Below are 20,552 nucleotides of genomic sequence, written 5' to 3'. Positions count from 1 at the left end.
TAATAATAATACATTTATTTTATATAGCGCTTTTCAAGAAGCCCAAAGACGCTTTGACAGAGTACAAAAAACAAGTGCAAAAAGACAAAAATCAATAGGTAAATAATCAAAGCAAAAGGAAGGAGCAGGAGAAGAGATAGTCAGGGGTTAAATGCTGTGGGTTAAATGTTGAATGCAGTGTTGAACAGGTGGGTCTTGAGTGATGTTTTGAATGTGGTGAGTGAGGAGGAGTCTCTGATGGTGTGAGGTAGTGAGTTCCAGAGGGTGGGAGCAGCGATGGAGAAGGCCCTGCCCCCCAGGATCTGAATTTGGTCCGCATGGGGGGGGGGGGTCAGGAGGTTTGTACCAGCAGAGCGGAGGTTGCGGGTGGGAGTGTGTCTGGAGAGGAGGTCAGTCAGGTAGGATGGGGCCAGGTTATGGAGGGCTTTGTAGGTCAAGAGGCTTTTGTACTGGATTCTCTGGGGGATGGGGAGCAAGTGAAGCTTGTAAAGGACGGGGGTGATGTGGTCACGGGTCCGGGAATGGGTGAGTAGACGGGCAGCGGAGTTCTGAATGTATTGGGGTTTATTGATTATTATTGAGGGTGAACCATAGAGGAGGCTGTTACAGTAGTCCAGACGGGAGGTGATGAAGGCGTGGATGAGGGTTTCTGCAGCCATGGAGGAGAGGGATGGACGGAGACGGGCGATGTTTTTCAAGTGAAAGAAGGCTGTCTTTGTGATCTGTTTAGTGTATTTGTCAAAGGAGAGGGTTTGGTCAAAGATGATGCCAAGATTCCGGATGTGAGGAGAGGTGGGTACTGGGAAACCGTCGATGTTGAGGGCAAAGTTATGGGTGGATTTGGTGAGCGTTTTTGGGCCAATGATGATTATTTCAGATTTATCATAGTTAAGTTTGAGGAAGTTGATTTGAAGCCAGGATTTTATTTCAGTGATGCAGTTTGTCAGGATAGAGTGGGTGGCGGTGGAGATGAAAAGCTGGATGTCATCGGCGAAGCAGTGGAATTGGAGACCATGACGGCGGATTAAGTGACCAAGGGGGGACAGGTACAGGATGAAGAGGAGGAGGCCAAGAACTGAACCTTGGGGGACACCTTGGGGGAGGGGAGCAGTGGGGGATTTGCAGTTATTTATGGAGATGAACTGGCGTCTGTCGGAGAGGTATGATTTGATCCAAGAGAGGGCAGTGCCGGTAATGTTAAAGGTGGTTTCAAGTCGGGTGAGGAGGATGGTGTGATTGATGGTGTCAAAGGTGGCGCTGAGGTCGAGGAGGATGAGAATGTTGAGGTTGCTGGCGTCAGAGGAGAGGAGAAGGTCGTTGGTGATTTTGAGGAGAGCAGTTTTAGTACTGTGGTTGGAGCGGAATCCGGATTGGAATGTTTCATACAGGTTATTGGCAGAGAGGTGATGTTTGAGTTGAGTGGCTACAGCGCGTTCCAAAACTTTTGACAGAAAGGGTAGGTTGGAGATGGGTCTGAAGTTGTTTAGGGTGTCAGGGTTGAGTCCAGGTTTTTTCAGAATGGGGGTAACAGCAGCAATTTTGAGGGATGGTGGGACGATGCCTGTAGACAGGGAGGAGTTTATTGTTGCAGTGATAAGTGGAGAGAGAGCAGGAAGGGAGGCCTTGACAAAGCTGGAGGGAATGGGGTCAAGAGTGCAGGTGGCAGTTTTCATTCCTATGAGGAGTTCAGAGAGGTCAGTAGGGGAGACTGGGGAGAACTGAGACAGGGGTTGGCAGGATAAGGGGGGGCAGGTGGTTTGAGGGGGAGCAGGTGCGGTGGTGGTTAAGCTGCTGTAGATGCTGTCAATTTTGCTTTGGAAGAATGAAAGGAAGGAGATGCAGTTGTCTACTGTGAATGACTGGGTGGTGGTGTCCAGGGGGCTGAGGAGTTTGTTTATTGTAGAGAAGAGTGCTTTTGGGTTTCCAGAGCCAGAGTGGATAATTTGAGAGTAGTAGGCAGAGCGGGCGCGGGAGAGGGCATCTTTGTAGTGTTGTAGGTGGTCCTTGTAGGCTTGGGAGTGAATTATGGCCTATTATTGCAAATGCACTGCCACATACAATGCAATTATGGCCACTGCCACCTGCACTGCCACATACAATGGCCTATTATTGCAAAATAGACCATGGGATCTTTAAGGTGCACCGACGAATGGGAATATCTAGGACTCCAGCTTAACATCCTGTCTGGAAGGTTGAACCCATTGATGTTCCAACGTAGGGCTTTGTGTAGTCGGATTTTAAACAATTTATGATCTGGTCAAAAACAGCTCACAGGAAGTTATGCTCACTTCAAGCTATCCGCTCATCCCAAAACTTGGCTCGGTTAAATGGATCAAGACTGAGAAAACAACCATCTTCACTCATAAGTATAGCCTACCATTCATCCAAATTAATCGGCCAATTGATTGTGAGGCTGAGTTATGTTCGTCATTTTGTGACGTTTTCCCCTCATTCTCTCCTGTTCATGTTTGTAGTTGTGGATCCAGTCTTGTGACGAGCGATCATTATCGTCATTATGTATGCTTATCAGAGGTGTGGTACCTCATTTTGAGGTACTGGAGCTCTGCAAAAATGTCGGCTGTGACATCACCAGATCTTCCGTCACATCAAGTTTCAACATGACACTATACCATTTGAGTCCCCAAAATGAGTGATAAATGAAATACACACATTTTACCATGGAAAACAAATGGTCCCTCGGATGAAGATGAAACTGGGCATCCTGTGTGACAGTATTATTTTAGCCCCCATTGGACTTAGTCCAAAACGGGGCCTTATGGATTGGGTCTCATCCGTCCGTGTATGCATGTGTGTGTCCGCAACAATATCTCGGAGATGTAGGGACTGGTTTTGTTCATACTTGGCACAAAGACAAAACATGACGGTATACATATGCATGTCATTTTGTTGTGTGATGCGATCAAAGATGGCTGACTGGTGGCCATTTTAGTTGTAAATAAATAGCACTGCAAAGCGGGCGTAACCCCTCAGCCCATGCATGGTGGAAACCAATTTCAAGATGGCTGCCGTGGCGGCCATATTGAAAATCGCAGCGCGCCCATTTTCGAAAGGATCCTTCCTCTACTCAACCCCAACACACACTGCAAAAATGGATTTAATCGGACAAGCCTTTCTGCTCGAAATTGACGGAAACCAATTTCAAGTTGGCTACCATGGCGGCCATATTGAAAATCGCAGCGCGCCCATTTTCGAAAGGATCCTTCCTCTACTCAACCCCAACACACACTGCAAAAATGGATTTAATCGGACAAGCTGTTCTGCTCGAAATTGACAGAAACCAAAATTTAACGGACGCCCGGATGGCTGCCATGGCGGCCATATTGAAAATCGCAGCGCGCCCATTTTCGAAAGTAACCTTCCTCTACTCAACCACAACACATATTGCAAAAATGGATTTAATCAGACTAGCTGTTCTCCTTGTAATTGACGGAAACCAAAAGTTGACGGACGCCCGGACGACGTTCGTGACGACAATACCCCTGAGGGGTGAAAACCAGATGTTGAACACGTCATCAACTATTTCTTAGACATGCATTTACCAATGTTGTTCGAACTTTGTACACAGATAAGGAATGATAGCTTACATATGCACATCATTTCTTTTTGAGATCAGATTCAAGATGGCCGACTGGCGGCCATTTTGTTACTTAAACATGTCCCGATCCATTTCTTGAACATGTGTAGTCCGATTTTGTTCAAACTTGGCACAAGCACAGTACATGATGGCATACACGTGTGCCGCACTTTATTTTGTGATATTATAAAAAATGGCCTACGAATAGACTGTCGGCCATTTTTGTTGTAAAAAAAAAACCCCCGTTTATTCAACACATCCTCAACCATTTCTCAGACATGCATTTACCGATCTTGTTCAAACTTGGCAAACAGAAAATGAATGATGGATTACATATGCACATCATTTTATTTCGATATCAGATCCAATATGCCGACTGGCAGCCATTTTGTTACTTGAAAGTATCCCCAACCACTTTTCGACATGCTGGACCGATTTTGTTCAAACTTGGCACAAAGACAACACATGAATGATAGTGTACATATGCAGAAGATTTTGTTTTGTAATCTGATAAAAAATGGCCGACTGACGGCCTTTAAATCTGTACAGCAAAATTACTAAAACCACGGGGGCCATGACATTTTTTTGTCTTTTTCCTCTTGTTTTATTGTGTTTCACATTAGATGGTGTCTTTCTTGGAGTGGACGAAAGAACATAAAGCTTCATTATTAACCATGATGTTAACATATATAACATCATGCTTGTCTTCCAACACAAGTCCATGTTGTTGATGTATTACAGGTCTTCCTTTACTCATACAACTTTGCAGTCATTATTCACAAGAACAGCCACATCACAGATCCACCCACACTTAAACTAGTTGGAAGCATCCAAAGTTTTCCATACCTTCTCGTCTTCCAGGGTGTAAATACTTTTTGTAAACGCAAGATAATTCACTATATCTGAATATAAAATGGTGAGAAAGTTCGTCTCGCTTGTGGACCTCGCTGCACTTGGCAATTCATACGGGTCTGTGTTGCCTATAACCTGCATTGTTATAATATATCATTCCCGAGAAAAAGTGTACAACGTATTGACATACCCAAGCTTTGGAACAAGATTTGACCTTGATTATTTGGCCATAAAAGCACACAGAGCACAACAACTAAAGTTGCAACCGATCTGAACGTGTCTGTTATTTTTAAGCACTGAAGCCACTTCAATGTTTGGCTACGTTCGTCTGGCCAAAAATGAAGAAGAACCTTCATAACCCACCTTGTTTAATTCTAAAGGGCTCTAAAGGGTCATTCTAAAGGGTAATTAACTCCAAAGGGTTCCAAATGGTAATTCTAAAGGGTAACTCTAAATGGTAATTCTAAAGGGTATTTAACTCCAAAGGGTTCTAAATGGTATTTCTAAAGGATAATTCTAAAAGGTAATTCTAAATGGTAATTCTAAAGGGCTATTCACTCTAAAGGGTTCTAAATGACAATTAGAAGGGTAATTATAAGGGTAATTATAAAGGGTAATACTTAAAGGATAATTCCAAAGGGTAATTATAAAGGGTAATTATAAATGGTAATTCCAAAGGGTAATTAACTCTAAATAATTTTAAATGGTAATTATAAAGGATAATTAACTCTAAAGGGTTATAAATGGTAATTCTAAAGGGTATTTAACTCTAAAGGGTTCCAAATGGTAATTGTAAAAGATAATTCTAAATGATAATTCTAAAGGGTAATTCTAAAGGGTAATTCACTCTAAAGGGTTCTAAATGGTAATTCTAAAGGGTAATTATAAAGGGTATTTAACTCTAAAGGGTTCCAAATGGTAATTGTAAAGAGTAATGAAGTCTAAAGGGTTCCAAAAGGTAATTCTAAAAGATAATTCTAAATGATAATTCTAAAGGGTAATTCACTCTGAAGGGTTCCAAATGGTAATTCTAAAGGGTAATTATAAATGGTAATTCTAAAGGGTAATTCACTCTAAAGGGTTGTAAATGGTAATTCTAAAGGGTAATTAACTATAAAGGGTTCTAAATGGTAATTCTAAAGGGTATTTAACTCTAAAGGGTTCTAAATGGTATTTCTAAAGGGTAATTCTAAAAGGTAATTCTAAATTGTCATGCTAAAGGGTTCTAAATGGTAATTCTAAAGGGTTTTTCGAAACGTTAATTCGAAATGGTAATTCTAAAGGGTATTTAACTCTAAAGGGTTCTTAATGGTATTTCTAAAGGATAATTCTAAAAGGTAATTCTAAATGGTAATTCTAAAGGGTTATTAACTTTAAATGCTAAAGGGTTCTAAATGGTAATTATAAAGGGTAATTCTGAAGGGTAATTCTAAAGGATAATTCCAAAGGGTAATTATAAAGGGTAATTCTAAATAGTAATTCCAAAGGGTAATTAACTCTAAATAATTTTAAATGGTAATTTGAAAGGGTATTTAACTCTAAAGGGTTATAAATGGTAATTCTAAAGGGTATTTAAATCTAAAGGGTTCCAAATGGTAATTGCAAAGAGTAATGGACTCCAAAAGGTTCTAAATGGTAATTCTAAAGTGTAATTTAAAAAGGTAATTCTAAAGCGTAATTAACTGTAAATGATTCTAAATGGTAATTCTAAATGGTAATTCTAAAGGGTAATTCTAAAGGGTAATTCTAAATGGTAATTCTAAAGGGTAATTCTAAATGGTAATTCTAAATGGTAATTCTAAAGGGTAATTCTAAATGGTAATTCTAAAGGGTAATTCTAAAGGGTAATTCTAAATGGTAATTCTAAAGGGTAATTCTAAATGGTAATTCTAAAGGGTAATTCTAAAGGGTAATTCTAAAGGGTAATTCTAAATGGTAATTCTAAATGGTAATTCTAAAGGGTAATTCTAAAGGGTAATTCTAAATGGTAATTCTAAAGGGTAATTCTAAATGGTAATTCTAAATGGTAATTCTAAATGGTAATTTTAAATGGTAATTCTAAATGGTAATTCTAAATGGTAATTCTAAAGGGTAATTCTAAATGGTAATTCTAAATGGTAATTCTAAATGGTAATTCTGAAGGGTAATTACCTCTAAAGGGTTCTAAATGGTAATTATAAAGGGTAATTCTAAACGTTGATTCTAAAGGGTAATTCTAAATGGTAATTCTAAATGGTAATTCTAAATGGTAATTCTAAATGGTAATTCTAAATGGTAATTCTGAAGGGTAATTACCTCTAAAGGGTTCTAAATGGTAATTATAAAGGGTAATTCTAAACGTTGATTCTAAAGGGTTCTAAATGGTAATTCTAAAGGGTAATTCTAAATGGTAATTCTAAATGGTAATTCTAAATGGTAATTCTGAAGGGTAATTACCTCTAAAGGGTTCTAAATGGTAATTATAAAGGGTAATTCTAAACGTTGATTCTAAAGGGTTCTAAAGGGAAATTATAAAGGGTAATTATAAAGGGTAATTCTTAGAGGTAATTCTACAGGGTTCTAAAGGGTAATTATATAGGGTAATTCTAAATGGTAATTCTAAAGGGTAATTCTAAATGGTAATTCTAAATGGTAATTCTGAAGGGTAATTACCTCTAAAGGGTTCTAAATGGTAATTATAAAGGGTAATTCTAAACGTTGATTCTAAAGGGTTCTAAAGGGAAATTATAAAGGGTAATTATAAAGGGTAATTCTTAGAGGTAATTCTACAGGGTTCTAAAGGGTAATTCTAAATGGTAATTCTAAATGGTAATTCTAAATGGTAATTCTGAAGGGTAATTACCTCTAAAGGGTTCTAAATGGTAATTATAAAGGGTAATTCTAAACGTTGATTCTAAAGGGTTCTAAAGGGAAATTATAAAGGGTAATTATAAAGGGTAATTCTTAGAGGTAATTCTACAGGGTTCTAAAGGGTAATTCTAAATGGTAATTCTAAATGGTAATTCTAAAGGGTAATTCTAAATGGTAATTCTAAATGGTAATTCTAAATGGTAATTCTAAATGGTAATTCTAAATGGTAATTCTGAAGGGTAATTACCTCTAAAGGGTTCTAAATGGTAATTATAAAGGGTAATTCTAAACGTTGATTCTAAAGGGTTCTAAAGGGAAATTATAAAGGGTAATTATAAAGGGTAATTCTTAGAGGTAATTCTACAGGGTTCTAAAGGGTAATTATATAGGGTAATTCTAAATGGTAATTCTAAATGGTAATTCTAAATGGTAATTCTAAATGGTAATTCTGAAGGGTAATTACCTCTAAAGGGTTCTAAATGGTAATTATAAAGGGTAATTCTAAACGTTGATTCTAAAGGGTTCTAAAGGGAAATTATAAAGGGTAATTATAAAGGGTAATTCTTAGAGGTAATTCTACAGGGTTCTAAAGGGTAATTATATAGGGTAATTCTAAACGTTGATTTTAAAGGGTTCTAAAGGGAAATTCTAAAGGTTAATTCTAAAGGGTAATTCTAAAGTGTAATTCTAAAGCGTTCTAAAGGATAATTATAAAGTGTAATTATAAAGGGTAATTATAAAGGGTAATTATAAAGGGTAATTATAAAGGGTAATTATAAAGGATAATTATAAAGGATAATTATAAAGGATAATTATAAAGGGTAATTATAAAGGACAATTCTACAGGGATCTAAAGCGTAATTATAAAGGGTAATTCGAAACGTTGATTCCAAGGGATTCTAATGGATAATTCTAAAGGGAAATTCTAAAGGGTTTTGTTTGTTTCTAGGCTTTGCCTGTTTTTATATTAGAAATGGCAAATTGAACCACTTCCTTCGGAGACGGGTGAGATTTTTAAACTGTTGCGAAGCTAAGTTATATTTTTTACTGTTTTTCTCAAATTATCTGGTTCTCAAGGAGGAGCTTGTACGTACAATCACCATTCATAACGAAGACAGTATGGTAGACATATTGGTGTAATTTTACACGAATACAACGACATTGTGAGACAATGAGCAACCACATAGCTTTTGGTAATTGTAGAATTCGTTTCAGGGTTCCCTGAATCAGGATTCAGAGGCTCAGATGGGAGCTAAAAAAGCAGGTTTCCTGTCGCTTACTTCGGGAGCACAGGGCAGGCCGAGCCATTTCACACCATCGTACACAGCAGAATGCAGAAGGACCTGTGGAGTAAAAAAAACAAGACTGATAGTGTAACAACAGTGTAGCCGGGCTTGGATCTGCTGAGTGGAGGATCTGCTGAGTGTAGGTCCCCCTGTCATGTGACCAGATCCTCAGCTCTGATTTGTGGAAGTTTGTGAGGGACATGGACGGACAGACAAACGCTGTTCCAGACAGCATTGCCCGACGGGCTGGGCTACATTGTAAAAGTTATTCATCACCCAGCAATCACACATTGTTTTCATAATTGTCAGCCTCATCATCCACGCAAACAATGACTGGTGCACAAGCTTGCTAATTCAGCAAAAGTAAGAATGATTTATTTGCCAAACTTTATATCGACTAGAATCATGTCCAATCCCATTACAGATTCAAATCCGAGTAAAACTGCTGTCCAGGTGCCGCATACAGGAGCACGCCGTTCTTGTGACGGGAACCCCAAGGCCGACTGACGTCAGAGTGCATTCCGTTTGTGGACGTTCAATACCAATCATGGCATCTCTCGATAAAAAGGTAGGGCATTGTTTGCCAGTTACCTGGATATATAGCACCTGTAATACATTAATCGTGTGTGTATAAATCCATGGCCTGATGAGTCACTTGTCCTCTAAAGCAGTTACCTTGTATTTATTTTGTCAAAATGGAGTGATTTTATTTTTTTGTATACAAGACCGAGGCTCGTGTAAGAGCTAACATTAATCACAAAAAACCTAAACGGACACATAAACATATAATAAAGGGAGCGGGAGACAAGATCGGGAGAGAGAGGGACGCACACAAGTACAACTGTAGAGAGCAGGGACATTAGGAGAACTGTGTGAGGGAGAGGGCTGGGAGTTGGGGGGGGGGGCAGTGGAAGGGGCAGGGGGTGGGTGGGAGAGGTCAGAGCCGTAGATAGAGAGAGTTCGGTCAACCCGGTTTCAACTGGTCTGCCCTATGATTGGTTAAGCGCTGTCATGTGATTCACAGGCGCCATGTTGGTACCCAACATCCGTAACTAGCAGAACGCGCATCGCATTGCATGCATTAGCTTAGTGGAAGTTGGGATGGATGAGGGGAAGGAGGGATGGATGAGTGGAAGTTGGGATGGATGAGTGGAAGTTGGGATGGATGAGGGGAAGGAGGGATGGATGAGTGGAAGTTGGGATGGATGAGTGGAAGTTGGGATGGATGAGTGGAAGTGGGGATGGTTGAGTGGAAGGAGGGATGGATGAGTGGAAGGAAGAATGGAGAATGAGTGGAAGGAAGGATGGATGACGAGTGGAAGTTGGGATGGATGAGTGGAAGGAAGGATGGATGATGAGTGGAAGTTGGGATGGTTGAGTGGAAGTAAGGATGGATGAGTGGAAGTAAGGATGGATGAGTGGAAGTAAGGATGGATGAGTGGAAGTTGGGATGGATGAGTGGAAGAAAGGAAGGATGGATGACTGGAAGGAGGGATGGAGGAGTGGAAGGAGGGATGGATGAGTAGAAGGAAGGATGGATGATTGCCGTTTGAAGGAAGGATGGATGATGAGTGGAAGGAGGGATGGAGGAGTGGAAGGAGGGATGGAGGAGTGGAAGGAAGGATGGATGAATGGAAGGAGGGATGGATGAGTGGAACGATGGATGAGTGGAAGGAAGGAGGGGTGGATGATGAGTGGAAAGAAGGATGGATGAGTGGAAGGAAGGATGGATGAGTGATGGATCTTCCACTCATCCATCCTTACTTTCACACATCCATCCAAAGTTCCACTCATCCATCCCAACTTCCACTCATCCATCCTTCCTTCCACTCATCCATCCTTCCTTCCACTCATCATCCATCCCTCCTTCCTTCCACTCATCCATCCCTCCTTCCACTCATCCATCCCTCCTTCCACTCATCCATCCTTCCTTCCACTCATCCATCCTTCCTTCCACTCATCCATCCTTCCTTCCACTCATCCATCCTTCCTTCCACTCATCCATCCCTCCTTCCACTCATCCATCCTTCCTTCCACTCATCCATCCCTCCTTCCACTCATCCATCCCTCCTTCCACTCATTTATCCCTCCTTCCACTCATCCATCCCAACTTCCACTCATCCATCCTTCCACTCATCCATACTTCCTTCCACTCATCCATCCCTCCTTCCACTCATCCATCCTTCCTTCCACTCATCCATCCCTCCTTCCACTCATCCATCCCTCCTTCCACTCATCCATCCTTCCTTCCACTCATCCATCCTTCCTTCCACTCATCCATCCTTCCTTCCACTCATCCATCCTTCCTTCCACTCATCCATCCATCCTTCCACTCATCCATCCTTCCTTCCACTCATCCATCCCTCCTTCCACTCATCCATCCCTCCTTCCTCTCATCCATCCCAACTTCCACTCATCCATCCCTCCTTCCACTCATCCATCCCAACTTCCACTCATTCGCAATTGACTAAACAATGTATGAAACTTAGGAACATAAAAAGAAACCCGTCCCTAATAGCAGTAAGTTGGAAGGAGGGATGGGCGAACTATCTCCGGGACCCTGAACAGTTGCATGCACGCTTGAACGCACGCGCGTGTGCACTTGACCTTGGGTAACAACATGGCGCCTCTTGTTTAGTTGGCCAAACTCTCTCTATCTACAGCTCTGGGAGAGGTATAAAACAAATGGACACTGCTCGGACTTCCAGGAAAGAAATTGGTATTTCAAAAAGGTGGATCTGGGGTGAAATGAACAGAGGTAGAAAAGATCAAGGTTTTGGATTGGGGAAGATAAGAGATGGTGGTGAACAGCTGTTTTAAAGACCTGGAAGGAAGAGTGGGATTGAAGAGAGTGATGGAGTTTGTCGTTTCATCGACATCCTTAGTTTTATCGATTCATTCATTGATTGAGTCACTTACATTTTGACCATCGGGCAGAATGTTTGCATTAAGCATTAAACTATTCCCCAACAGTCATTTAAATCATAAATCATCAAGTTTTCTCGGGTAAACTTTCACGAAGTGTTCCATATTGAATTATTCTGTCCAATTTGTATCGATGGGATTGATCATGGCTAGATTAAAGGTGACATGCTGGACTCGACCTTCGTTTCTCAGGTTTATAGCCAAAGTTCCTTCAGGATGGGTCGGCGAACTATCTCCGGGACCCTGAACACATTACATAATATTACAAACATCACATTACAAACATTCATGTACAAATTACTCAATGGAGTATCCTGTGCCAGGTAACAATGCGAGGACTTCGGCCCATGGGAGATCGGGACAGCACTCGTCACTTGTTATCTCCGCTGATCGCAGCGCACAGAAGGAGACGGGGTTTTGTAATCACTTCTGTCTGTCTATGTGTGTGTGTGACATTTTTTTAACCATTTGAGTTTTTTCATCAAATTTTCACCGAAACATTATTATGATAACACGGAGAACACAAATTAATAATTTTGTCAAAAGGTGAAAAGGTCAGCATCACATAATTTCATCCAATTGACCTGAAATTAAAATTTACCATTTGTGTTATGAATTTGTGTCATTTTGTGTTATGAATGGATGAACAGGAAATTTGCCATCTCAATGCGACCAGAGAGATCACTGCTTGGATGTCATCTCCGAGACACAATAAGGCAGTAGATTCATTGAGTACCAACCCCTCTGTAGGTAAGAGCGACCAGCTTTGAGCACAGGGTGAAGCTGGTTTTTCAGTCAGGGCTTTGGAGTTGCAGAAATGTCCCGATTCGGATGCAGCACTCACAGTTCCCTCTTTACTGGTTGAGCTGAATTTTAAAATGTATTCTGCTGCAGGACATTCAGCAAACACAACCATTCCTTCTCACAATTCACATTGTGCCTCCCTCACTCAGTTCGCATCTTTCTCTCTCCTGAAACTTTGAGGCAAGCTGTCCGTATATATGATCCCAGTATAAGGTCAGGATGGGCTGCCGGCTGGCACTGACGGGTCCAAGCTGTTTTCACTCCAGTGTTCAGGGCTCCTCGATGCAGTTCTTATCTCGTTTTATTGTGGATTCCCAAAGGCTCTGATCAATGCATTCTCATATGTTGTTGTTCTTGTCGAGGCAAATTCAACATTGGCAAGGTTTATCATGACATTTATCCAAGCCAGCTTGGGCATAATAACTGTCATATCAAAGTACATCCAAATTCCTTTACAGAAAACTAGTGCAAAGCACTCCCCCCCCCCCCCCTCCCCCCCCCCCACTGTACAAGTTATTGGGTCGAAGGCTTTCCTGGACAAATATATGATGTTTTTACTGGTTTATAATACTTTTACCACCTGAACTGCTAAATGGGATACGATTCAATAACAATATATGTCAATACTGTATATGTATATCTAATTATTATATGTACGAGCATTGGCACTCCCGCCCCTCCGTGTGGGAGAATCCATATCAACTCACCTTTAGTGGGCTTTAGTTGAGATTTCCACAAAGTTATATCTTTTCTGTGGCACACCACCTGAAAATTACTTTTGAGGCATACTGTAATCATGTTTGACCATGCTTGTCAACACTGTAGAGGTTTTGTGCTATTAAATGAAAAAAAATGTTAAATTGACACATCGTGATCATTCTTTGGGGGTTAGATCATCGTGATCATTAAAAAAAAAAAACGTATATATATACATATTGTTGCGGATATGAGATTGGCATCCATCCATATCCGCTTGTAAATATTCCCCTATTTCCTCCATACTTCCCAACTATCCCCAATCCCCCATTCCCTAGTCCCATTTTCTGTAAACAACACTCTGTAGACCCGACCTCCCCCTATTTCCCCCATTAAATGTCGCATCCAGGTCCACCGCATCTCACGTAGACAACTATAGGACATCTTGCTAGTTATTCTTAGTCTATGTCAGTTAAGGACTCGTTTCCATTAATTGTGACTCTTCGTTGCACCAGAATGTGATTGTATGGCACCGTTAGGAAGTTTAGGACCTCCCAATACCTCCCCGCAGCTCTTCCTCACGGTTCAGCAACAACAACAGCAACAGCAACAACAACAACAACAGCGGCGGCGGCGCGGGGAGTGTGCGTCCTCACTCCGGCTTGGTTGGTGGGGGGTGTTGGGAGGGCACCATGCCTTTCCAACGAACCGCCATCGAGCATGTGCTCGACGGGGTTACCAAGTAGGGGCTCGCTGTCAGCTCCTCGTCAAGGGCGGAGCCCGGTAACCCCTGCACCCAATAGAAGCGGCGGACCGATCCCATCTGGGGCGGAGCCAACGAGCCGAGGGCGTGTCACTCCCCGCTGAGCATGCGCAGGAAGAGGGAGGTGACGTCAGATGCGCCCTCAGCTGGGAGAGAGAAGGACGCCACCTCCGAGCGCTGTGACACCTCCCCGCATCTCTGGACTGGACCATGCTGTATCCTGTCCCTGAGCCAAGGTGCACCTTGTGCTATCGACTGCCTGTCCTTCCCTGCCATCAATCCCTGTGTAAGTCAGTCTTGTTCCGTTTGTCTGTGGTCTGTCTGGGATAGATAAGATTGTGTCTAAGTGCCTATCTCTTCTGTGTCTTTACCTCATTGCCTTGTAATCTACCCCTTTTCTCCCCCACTAATTATATCCTCCTCCGGAGGTCTTGAGAACTGTACCCCTTGCGTCGTTTCATTTATCCCAGTCGTTGTGTCCTTTCCTTCATTGATTTAGCGTAGCGCGATTTGGCCAACGTTCGAGTGGAATCGGGTGAGTTGGGGGTAATCGGGTAAACTGTGCGAACACGGCGGCCATTCCGCTCGGCCCATCATAACATCTTAAGCCGTGTCCGTAACAATTGGTGTCGAGGAGTGAGATCGGACCCGAAGCGCGCTTAACGCGCTCAAAATTACAAGTAACCGAAATTTGTTTTGTTTTAAAATAAAAACCCGAATTTTGAAAGTCGCGCTATGGCGGATCAAGACGGCTGGGTTCCGGTAGAGGAGAGTGAGGCAGGGTCGATCCAGGACCAAATTGAGGGACAAGAGGAGAGCGAAGCAGTGAGGGCGGCAGGTTCGCAAAATGGCGTCCTCGCGCACGAGGTTGCGGGCGCGCAAAATGGCGCCTCGCACATGGCTACGGCGGCCGCACCCGCTGCACAAGTGGGAGGGATGGCCCAAATGCAGGCCCTCATGGAGCAATTTATGGTACAAATGCAGGCGTCCCTCAACCTGCAGAAGGACGATATGAGGGCTAATCGTGAGCAAATGAGGGCTGATAGTGAGCGATTGGAGGGCCAAATGGGGGTAATGAGGGACGAAGCGAGGGGTACCGGTGAGGGATTAGACAAGAAATTAGAGGGGTTAGACAATGGGATACAAGGGGTGAAACATGGGTTAATGGGGGTAGAAAACAGAATGGCCGCTCAAGAGAATCAAATGGAAGGGATGAAAAAGGGGTTAGAGGGGTTAGAAAACAGTATGGAAGGCAAATTGAGGGACATAAGGGACCAGGCGGAAAGGGAAGTTTAAAAAATGGGGCAGCAGATAGAGGGGGTCAGAATGGGGGTAGAAACTAAATTGGATGCTCACGGAGGAAATGGAGCAGATGAGGGTGGCATCTGGGCAGGAGATGCAGGTGATGGGAGAAGAGATCAGAAGAGGTGTGAGTGAGGAGGTCAGAGGAGTGCGCGAGGAGGTGAGGCACTGTAAGGAGCGCATGGAGAAGGAGGTGAGAAAGGGGACTGTAAAATTGCAAGGTGGTATAGAGGAGTTGACGCTGGAAGTGGAACAGCTGACGGAGGGACAAAAAGAACTAACGGAGCAGGTTCAAAGGAACACTGCGGTCGGTATTAGGAGGGTTAAAAGCGACACAAAACGACATAAAAAATGACTTGATAGCGACACAGAGGCAATGTCAGATGGTACGTGAGGGACTGACAACGAGGTTGGACGAGGTGATAGAGGTAATGGAGACGAAGGACCGGCAGGTGAGGACGCACATAGAAACGGTCAAGGTGGCCTTAGAGGACGAGCTTGAGGAGACGCACCGGGAAATAAAAGAGGTGAAGCAGAAATTAGAAGAAGTGGAAGAAGGGGTGAGCGAAATTAAGAAGCGACGGAGAGGGGATAAGAAAGAGATAAAAGAGGAGGTAAAAGAATTCGTCCAAAGTCTGTGTTCGGATCGTGATGATGTGCTCATTAACCGGATGAGGGATTCGCAGGTGATGGAGGAGAAGCGAAGAGAAAGAGGACCCGGTGTAAGTGGTGACCAATATGGTCGTGCGTATGATGCGCCAGGTGATTTAATAAGCTTGGGGGTCGAGATGGACCCGGGTGTTCGTGAGAGGCCGTTGGTGAAGTGTGCGACAGGTCTGGTGTGCGAAAAAGGAGGTGTGCGAGAAAGTCCGACTCTGGGGTGTGTGAGGAAAAAGTGCGTGCCAAGGAGTGAGGGTGCTGTCGAGAGTGAGTCGGTCGTAGCGCGTGTGCGAGGGAGCACATGGAAGCGCGTAGTGAGGAGTGTTATGGAGGGTGTAAAGGGAGAATGCACGCCTGTGGTGAGTGTTACAGAGGAAGTAACGGGAGAGGGTGTGCGAGAAAGATGTGTGACGGACAGGTGCATGGGGAAAGAGTGCGCTGTCGAGAGTAAGGGTGAGTGCGCTGTCAAGAGTGGAGGTGAGAGTAGTAAGAGTGACACGGAGCATGAGTTGGTTGTGACAGGTGAGAAAGGAAGCACACCTGGAATGGTAGAGCGTGTGTGGGAATGCACGCTGGAATTGGTAGTGAGGCACGTGGTTGGGTGTGCGCGTGAGAGCACACCTGTGATCGTCACAGAGGAGGTGACCGAGGAGGGGGCGCGAAGAGGTGTGTTGGTGAGGTGTGCGACCAATGAATGTGTGCCAAAGTGTTCGGTGGTCAGGTGTGTGACCAAGGCTGTGAGTGGAATGAGTACCTGGGTGTGTTAGAGAAGGTACGACGAGGAGCATGGGAACGGCTGGATGTATGAGCAAGAAAGGGGTAGCGTATGCGTGTAAGCAAGCAGGTGAGGCATCGACGGTAACCGGGTTAGCGGTTAGAGCGACTTTTAGCCGAATCGGGCCCTCGGTGCGTGCCGGGCTTCGCGTGCCGCGAGAACCAGCGGGGATCCGAGCCACGGCGGGTTCGAAAGGACCGCCCTACGCGATCCACGCTGGGCCTCGCTTTGAACGGCCGCGTCCGTGCTCCACGAGGCGGAGCGGGCAGCCCGATAGGAAGGGTCGTCATGGCGACCACTTTTTGTTGAGACGTGCCGGCAGGTCGAGATCGGGACATTGGATGGCTCCACGCCGAGGTGGTGCGTGGGATCTCGGCCCGGGTAAGCCCCCGTCCCTGCCCCGAACGCGGGACGTATCCAGCCGCTGGCCCAAAACAACCCGCATTCATTGCTCGGCTGTACGAAGCCGAGCTTTAGAAGGGAATTGGCGCACCGAGAGGTTCTAATAAGTAGACGGATGATGAGAATAGTGATAGTGGTTTTGATCCAAAATTTAGAAAAGTGAATAGAATTGGCAGTAAATAGAAAATTTTTGATTTGTTGAAATTTGATGTGCAAAATTGGTAGTGGGAGATGCCCGATGTGGTGGGATGGCAACTCTGTCATCCCTCACAAGTGGGGGCAAAGGAGCACTAGTTATGGGGTGTATGGCAGTGAAAACTAGCCCGGGTGGGTTAGGATATTGTGTGTAGGGATCTAGCGAAGATGACATTAGGTAACGTTAAGATTAGTTAGTGACAAGGATACCAGTAGTGGGGATGCAGGTAGATTAGAGTGGATGATAATGACGAGGGAGCGCAATAGTTTAAAGGGACGACTGGGAAGCGCAAGTTTTAGAGGGGAGTAGTTAGATGAGATGATGCTGTGTGAGAACTGGACAGGTGTGTGGAGCAGTGTATGAGTAGTGAGTGTGGTGGATCAGCGCGAATGCGCTTGGGGGAGAGAAGGGTGCAGGCGGCACCAAGTATGAGAGCACAGGTGTGCAAGTACAGGTGTGTGGAATATATGGAGCAGAGAATGAGTGGTGTGGAGAGAGTTGGAGTAAGTGGGACGGAGTGGTGTGCATGGTGCGAAGGTGTGGATGGGGGAAGAGTGGACCCCTTTCACGAGTACCCGGGGCGGGTAGTGTAAGTGTTAGGTAGAGGGTATAGGTAAATTGTGGTTGGATATTGGCATTTGTGGTGCGGTTGCAGAATGGTATTGTGGATGGGTGCATTAGTGTTGTGGAAATTGGCTGGTCGTGTGGCCTGTTAGTATGAGTGTGAATGGTTGGGCACTCCGCCACTGTTAGATGTCGGCCAGGTGAGGCCGCAGGTGGGCTCTGGGAGCCGTTAGTGTCAGTGGGTGCCTGAGGATCCCGGGTGTGGATCGGGCAGGCCGTGCCAGAGAGGGCACTGAGAGGGTGAGAGTGCGAGAGGTCCTTCCCCAGTTAGTTAGGTTAGGGTCAGGAGCAGGTGAGCTCGGTAGGCAACAACAGTGGTGGAGGTGTGCAGTTGGGCGGACCAGCTGGGAGCGTCACACGACCCAGCCACCGAAATTGTGCGGGGGCACCGAGTGATGAATCGGGGGAGTGAGACCCCAACTTGAGAAGCACCACAGTTTGGGCAATGGGAATTGGTTTTTAGAACCCATAGTGTAAGTTGGCCAATGGATTGGCAGGGAAAGACCCCGGGTAATGTAAAGTTGTTAAAGTCATTTAGGAAATAGTTAGGATTGATGAACCTGTCGCACCATACGCAGCCACTTACCTGAGGTGATGATGATGACTGCACACCTGTGTTCCTTTGTTTTGTGTTGCAGGAAATGAGAATTGCTGTTTGGATTTGTGAGACGCATCACGACGTGGATAAGACATTGGGGTGATTCCATCTCTCCCTCCTTAGGAGGGACTGATGATGAATTGGTGATGGCAAATTTTGATGTTGAGTTGGAGATGGCAAATTTTGATGAGAGTTGGAAATGGCAAATTTGATTGGTTAGGAGGGAGAGAAGACGAATTTGGTTTATGGGAGGAACGGGGAAGACAGTAGGGACTTTTGTTGATGTGTAAAGTAGATGTTTATGGGTAGTGTTGTGTTTTGTGGATACAGTAAGGGGTAAGGGAGGGGCAATGTAGGTAACCTGGTGGGGGGGGGGGGGGCGTACGGTAGGAACGTACCTGTCTCACCTGGTTCCCATGTGCCCCCAGTGTGCATTACCTTACATTGCGTGCACTTTTGCGCCCTTACCACCTTACTCACTTGTCTTCTTTTGTCTCCCACCTCTGAGGATCTGGCTTTGGGGCAGAGAGAGAGGAGAGAGAGGTGCTGGCTCCGCAGTTGTGGGCCTGTACTTTCGCTGCTTGCTGCCTGGATCGATACACCATATGGACCGCAATTTTTGTGGCCGCCCACCATGGACTGCAGTTCTTTTGCGGGCAAGCACCACCCGTTGATGGACCTCTGGGTCAACGTGGCACCTATGCCATACAGGTGAACCACTTTTAGTTGGCCCCCCTGACGGCCACAATTAAGAAATGGACGCGGTTGGCGCCTTTCTTTATTTTTAAAGAAGCCAGAAGGCCAAGTGCACTCCATGAAGGCAAGACCAGCGGCAGAACATCGGCCGGCTGCGACACCACCGGTGACTATGAACACTTTATTGGTGCACCGGATGGTGCTGACTGTGTGTATGGGGTTGGTGCTTTTGGTGCTTGGATGGGGTGCTTTGCACAGTATTAAAGGCCGTAGGGCCACAGGGCACTCGTGGGTTGGTGTATCGATGCTGGCATGCGTGCTCTCTCTCTATGCATAACATCTGCATGTGTTCCTCAAAGAACAGGTCCTGGATCGTCGTGTAAATATCAGTCAGTCTTGTGTAAATAATGCTCCCTACCGGCTGTATGTTTAGATTGAGGATTCTTTCCGCGATTCGGTTATCCTGTGGGTGTGTTTCTGTTAGCAGAAGGGTGCAACGTCGCAGGGGGACATATTTACTCATTTGTGAACATCTGTAAAACTGTCGCACTCAGGGTTGAGTTAATAGTAGAGGGAACTACATCTGAGTGCCACACTAACGTAGGTAAAAATTTATCGGGTCGGGACGCCCCGAGGTAGAGAAGGGTGCAATGTTGCGGATATGAGATTGGCATCCATCCATATCCGCTTGTAAATATTCCCCTATTTCCTCCATACTTCCCAACTATCCCCAATCCCCCATTCCCTAGTCCCATTTTCTGTAAACAACACTCTGTAGACCCGACCTCCCCCTATTTCCCCCATTAAATGTCGCATCCAGGTCCACCGCATCTCACGTAGACAACTATAGGACATCTTGCTAGTTATTCTTAGTCTATGTCAGTTAAGGACTCGTTTCCATTAATTGTGACTCTTCGTTGCACCAGAATGTGATTGTATGGCACCGTTAGGAAGTTTAGGACCTCCCAATACCTCCCCGCAGCTCTTCCTCACGGTTCAGCAACAACAACAGCAACAACAACAACAACAGCGGCGGCGGCGCGGGGAGTGTGCGTCCTCACTCCGGCTTGGTTGGTGGGGGGTGTTGGGAGGGCACCATGCCTTTCCAACGAGCCGCCATCGAGCATGTGCTCGACGGGGTTACCAAGTAGGGGCTCGCTGTCAGCTCCTCGTCAAGGGCGGAGCCCGGTAACCCCTGCACCCAATAGAAGCGGCGGACCGATCCCATCTGGGGCGGAGCCAACGAGCCGAGGGCGTGTCACTCCCCGCTGAGCATGCGCAGGAAGAGGGAGGTGACGTCAGATGCGCCCTCAGCTGGGAGAGAGAAGGAGGCCACCTCCGAGTGCTGTGACACCTCCCCGCATCTCTGGACTGGACCGTGCTGTATCCTGTCCCTGAGCCAAGGTGCACCTTGTGCTATCGACTGCCTGTCCTTCCCTGCCATCAATCCCTGTGTAAGTCAGTCTTGTTCCGTTTGTCTGTGGTCTGTCTGGGATAGATAAGATTGTGTCTAAGTGCCTATCTCTTC

This window comes from Myxine glutinosa, chromosome 13 (assembly GCF_964187855.1).
Source record: "Myxine glutinosa chromosome 13, kmMyxGlut1.1, whole genome shotgun sequence".
Classification (NCBI taxonomy): Eukaryota; Metazoa; Chordata; class Myxini; order Myxiniformes; family Myxinidae; genus Myxine; species Myxine glutinosa.
The sequence above is the reverse complement of the archived record's forward strand: the minus strand, read 5'-3'. Positions refer to the sequence as shown.